Below are 5,679 nucleotides of genomic sequence, written 5' to 3'. Positions count from 1 at the left end.
TGGAGATCACATGATAGAATTTTGCAAGCTCAATGATTTCTTAATTGCAAATACCTTTTATGAACAACATAAAAGATGATTATACACATTAAATTCACCAGATGGAATACAGATAAATAAAACTGACTACATCTGTGGAAAGAGATGGTGAAAAGGCGCCAGATTAGCAGCCAAAACAAGGCTGGGGCAGAGTGGAGCAGGCCATTAAATATACAAGCACAGGTTGAGGCTGAAGAAAATGAAAACAAGTCCACAAGAGCCAAAATATAACCTTGAAAATATCCCACTTAAATTTAGAGACCGTCTGAAGAACATATTTGATTCATTAGATACAATTACCAAAGCCTAGAATAGCGGCATGGCATCAAGACTATCATAGAGAGAGAAAGTAAAAAAATAATTCAGAAGACAAAGAAAAGACCAAAATGAATGTCAGAAGAGACACTCAAACTTGTATTTTGTTTTCCAATTTTTAAGTTAATTGGAAAATTGGTTTAAAGGCCTTGACCGGAAATTTTCAAGTTGCGGTTCCGGAGACAAAGACATATCTAACGACATGTGCAAAGACCTGGATTTAGATAATCAAAAAAAGGAGAATATGCTCAGCATTTCTCAAGCTGAATGAACTGAAGGAAAATTTCAGCATCAACTTGAAGTATTGAAGGTTTCTTTGGGGTAAATATTGAATGATGCAGAAAATATCAAATAAAGATGGATGGAATACACAGAGTCATTGCATATGATTAAGAGGCAATGGTAATGAAAGTAAAAGTTCAATGTGAATTGCAGTCAGTGTCAAAGAACAAGGCTCTGGGATTTGATGGAATATGAATTGGTATCTTTCAACAAACTTAGAAAGCACTAGAGGCAATCACTCAACTATACCAAGAAATTTGGAAGACAGTTAATAGACAAACTGATTTAAAGATATCCATATTTGTGTCTATTCAAAAGTGAGGCAATCCAATGGAATGCAGTAATCAGAGAAATATATCATTAATTTCACAAGCAAGTACAATTTTGCTAAAGAGAATTAAAAATGACTCTAACAGTATATTGTCAGGGAACTGCCAGTGATCCAAGCCAGATTCAGACAAGGACGTGGAATAAGGGATATCATTGTTGAACTCAGATGGACCTAGGCGGAAAACAGAGGATACTGGAAAGATGTTTACCTGTGCTTTATTAAGTATGCAAAGGCTTTCAACTGTGTAGATCATGATAAGCTATGGACAACATTGCAGAGAATCAGTATTCCAGAACACTTAATCTTGCTCATGAGTAACTGCTACATAGACCAAGAGGCAGTTGTTCAAACAGAACAAGGAGACACTGAATAGTTTAAAATCAGGAGAAGTGTACACCAGGGGTGCATTGTTTCACCATAATTATTCCATCTATATGCTGAGTAAATAGTTTAAGAAATTGGATTAGCGTCAGGATTGGAGCAAAACTCATTCATAATCTGTGATATACAGATGATACAACCTTGCTTGCTGATAGGGAAGAGGATTTAAAATAATTACTGATGAATAAAAAAACCAGTCTTCCTATGGGTAGTACCTCAATGCAAAGAAAATAAAAATCCTTACTATTGAACCAAGAACAGTATCATGATAAATGAAGAAAATATTTCAATTGTCAAAGACTTCAGTTTGCTTACATCTATTATCATTACCCATGTAAACATTATTCAACAAATCAAATAATCAAATTGCAGTAGGTAAGTTTGCTACACAAGACCGCTTTAAAATGTTCAAGAGCAAAGACATCAGATACAGGACTAAAGTGTGTCTGACCCAAACCATGATATTTTCAATAGCTTCATACATATGTGAAAGTTGGACAGTGAATAAAGACCATAGAAGAATTGATGCATTTAAGACATGATGTTGTTGTTGTTAGGTGTCACCAAGTACATACCAACTCATAGCGACCCCTCTGCACAACAGAACGAAACACTACCTGTTCCTGGGCCAACCTCACTGCTGTAGCCATGATTGAGCTAATTAATGCTGCCACTTTGCCAATCCTTTTCGCTGGGGGTCTTCCTCTTTTCTCTGACCCCCCACCCTTCCAAACATGAGCTCCTTCTCCAGAGACTGGTTCCTCCTGACAATATATCCGAAGTATGAGAGACGAACTTTGGCTATCCTGGCCTCCAAGGAGCACTCTGGCTGCACTTCTTCCAACACAGATCTGTTGGTTCTTTTGGTAGCCAATGTCACTTTCAATATTCTCCAACATCATAACTCAAAAATATCAATTCTTCTACAGTGTTCCTTATTCACTATTCAGTTTTCACATGCATATGAAGCTATAGAAAATACCATGGCTTGGGTAAGGCATTCCTTAGTCCTCAAAGCTTACATCTTTGCTCTTCAACACTTTAAAAAGGTCTTGTGCAGCAGATTTGCCTAATGCAGTATGTCATTTTATGTTTTGACGGCTGCTTCCATGAGCTCTTTGATCTTCATGAGTAAATATTTCAAGTCCTCTTCACTTTCAGCAAGCAAGGTTGTATCATCTGCATATCACAGGTTGTTAATGAGTCTTCCTCCAATCCTGATGACATGTTTTTCTTTATATAACCCAGCTTCTCAGATTATTTGGTCAGCATACTGGTTGACTAAGTATGGTGAAAGAATACAGCCCTGTATCACACCTTTCTTAATTTTAAACCATGCAGTGTTCCCATGTTCTGTTCAAACAGCTGTCTTTTGGTCCAGGTTCAGATTCCTCATGAGCACTATTAAGTGTTCAGGAATGTTCATACTTTGCTATGTGGCCCATAGCTTGCTTGTCATGATCCACACAATCAAAAGACATTGCGTAGTCAATAAAGCACAGGTAAACATCTTTCTGGCATTCTCTGCGTTCAGCCAAGATCCATCAGACATCATCAATGACTCATTCCACGTTCTCTTCTGAATCTGGCTTGAACCTCTGGAAGTTCTCTGTCAATGTATGCTTGCAGCCATTTCTGTATTAACTTCAGTAAAACTATACTTGCATGGGTTACCAAAGAGATTGTATGATGATTTCTGCATTCCATTGGGTCACCTCTCTTTGGAATGGGCACAAATATGGATCTCTCCCAATCAGTCTGCCTGATAGTTGTCTTCCAAATTTCTTGACAGAGATGAGTGAGTGCCTCCTGTGTTGCCTCACTTTTTTGAAAGATTTCAATTTTTATTCCATCAATTCCTGATGCCTTGTTCTTTGCTAATTCCTTCAATTCACCTTGGACTTCCCCCTTCAGTATCATTGGCTCTTGATCATATGCTACCTCTTGAAATGGTTGAACAGTCATTATATAGGAGAAGAATATTAAAGGTACCATGTACTGCCAGAAGAACAAACAAATCTGTGTTGGAATTAGAACAACCAGAATGCTTCTTAAAAGCCAAAATGACCAGATTTTGTCTCACATACTTCAGACATATTATCAGAAGGGTCCAGTCCCTAGAGAAGGACATCATGCATGGTAGATTGGAGGGACAGTGGAACAAAGGGAAATCCCCCACTAGATGAATTGGTGCCAAAAAGGGCAGTGTTTCATACTGTTACACACATGGTCACTATGAGTCGGGACTGATTCAACGGCACACATACACACACAAAAAAAACTATCACTTGTGATTTCCTGCTTTAGATAACTGCTTTAAAGAATTAGCCAAATAATTCTCATTGCATCTCATATTAGTGTTCTATTAATAGTTTAATAAAACATAAATATATTATCTCACAATTTCTATGGATCAGAAGTCTGGGTATGGTATTTACTCTTTACCAAGAGTAAATGCTTTACTAAGAATTCTACTGGGCTGAAATTGAGATTTTGAATGTGGTTGCATTTCTCATCTGCAGTTCTAACCTGCGGCATCATCTTTCATGACCACCAGTTGCTAGTGGAATTCATTTTGCTGCCATTATAGGACTATGGGCTCTGTTTTTCTGCTAATCATATAGCAGGTTTCACTGTCAGCTCCTGGAGATCTCCTGGAGTTCCTTGGCATGGGGCCTCCACAAGCAGTTCACAATGGGTGCTTGTTTTTGTTTTTGTTTTTTTCCATCTCTGTCGGAGTGTATCTCTTTGACTTCTATGACCAGTTATATAAAATATTCTGCTTCTAAAGGGCTCATGCAATTGGCTTAAGCCCACCTAGTTATTCTCCCTTTCTTAAAATCAACGGTGACATTTTAAATAATCTAATCACTGGAATGAATTTCATTATATTCACAGTTCCTGAGATTCCAAATGACATGTACATCAGGGGCTTGGTAATCTTGCAAGGTATCTTAGAATTCTGGGACCACAGTCATATAAATGATCACATGGGACTCTTGTACATCTCAAGCCATAGTTCAAAAGCAATTTTCAGTGACAACAATAGAGCTACTTGCAATCTCTAGGTTTTGCTTTCCTTCTTTTCTCACCCTCTGCCCCTCCCAAAAAAGCACTATAAATGTTTATAGGATAATAAGAAGTTTATGATCATTTTAGCAATGAGTGGTTGGTTATCTAGAGAAAAATAAATTCCCATTTTATTAACAAAAACAAGGATGAATTTTCAGCTGATATCAGACAGTTTCCCACTCTCTGATACCCACATCATTGTTCCTTAAAATAACACGTAGTTAAAAAAATAAAATGCATTAATTTGGTTATTATTACCTGGGAATCATGAAAGTCAATCAAAATTGTTGCTTCTAAAATAAATATTTGTTCTCTCCCATGTGAAAAAAAATCAAATAAAAACCAAATAGAATAATAGTAGTAAAAGTTTGGTGCAATATCAGAGAATTAGAGAATCCACTGTGAGCAATTAGCAATAATTGTGGTGTGAAAGCAGTGACATTGTGCTGATAAAAGGAGACTGAGTAATCTCAGAAAGCAAGATATTTCTGGTGGCTATGGGATTTCAGTTTTAGGTATGGACATCATGGTAGTTTCAGCCGTATTAGTCTATGTCTTCCACTTTGAAAGACATCAAACAACCTCCGTATCTCCCTGTGCCTTTATATCATGAAGGAAGTGCATGATATTTTTTTGTCATCATGCACTCTCTCCATATTCCCTTTTATCTTGGAATAAAAGGGGAATATGACTGATATTAGTGAGAAAAGAATGGTAATGTCTACTCCCACACAAAAATGTATGTTTTATAGTTCCTCTCTTTCCCATATCCAATGAAGAAATTCCTTGAGTTGCTGAAAGTGAACAATAATTTGAGAAGGTCCCTTAGAAAAAAATTAAGCATCAAATAGAAGTTGGAATAGGTGTTTTTAAGGCTATTCCTTACCTTAGCATTCTATACATATATGAATAGAAAAGAAACCATAAAATGCTTACATGTTGACAAAACCAAATAAAGTACACACATCTGTGACTTTGTAGTTTAGAGTTATCATATCCTCATTCTGTATACAAAGCCAAAAGAAATCTGTAGACTCTTCTTTTACTGACTTGTAGCTTATTCTTGGACAACAAATAGTCCCTCATACAATAAATAACTATGTTATTTTGTAATTTCCAAATCACATATCTTTTAATAGTGTTTCAACAGATTTGCTTAGAATGCTATTAATTGTTAGCTATTAGTCTTTGCAAATATTCCAGATTTAAATGTTTGCAAACCTCAAAACTACCCTGAAGCTGCAATCTATAGAACAGAA

The sequence above is a fragment of the Chrysochloris asiatica genome, unplaced genomic scaffold (genome assembly GCF_000296735.1).
Source record: "Chrysochloris asiatica unplaced genomic scaffold, ChrAsi1.0 scaffold00061, whole genome shotgun sequence".
Classification (NCBI taxonomy): Eukaryota; Metazoa; Chordata; class Mammalia; order Afrosoricida; family Chrysochloridae; genus Chrysochloris; species Chrysochloris asiatica.
The sequence above is the reverse complement of the archived record's forward strand: the minus strand, read 5'-3'. Positions refer to the sequence as shown.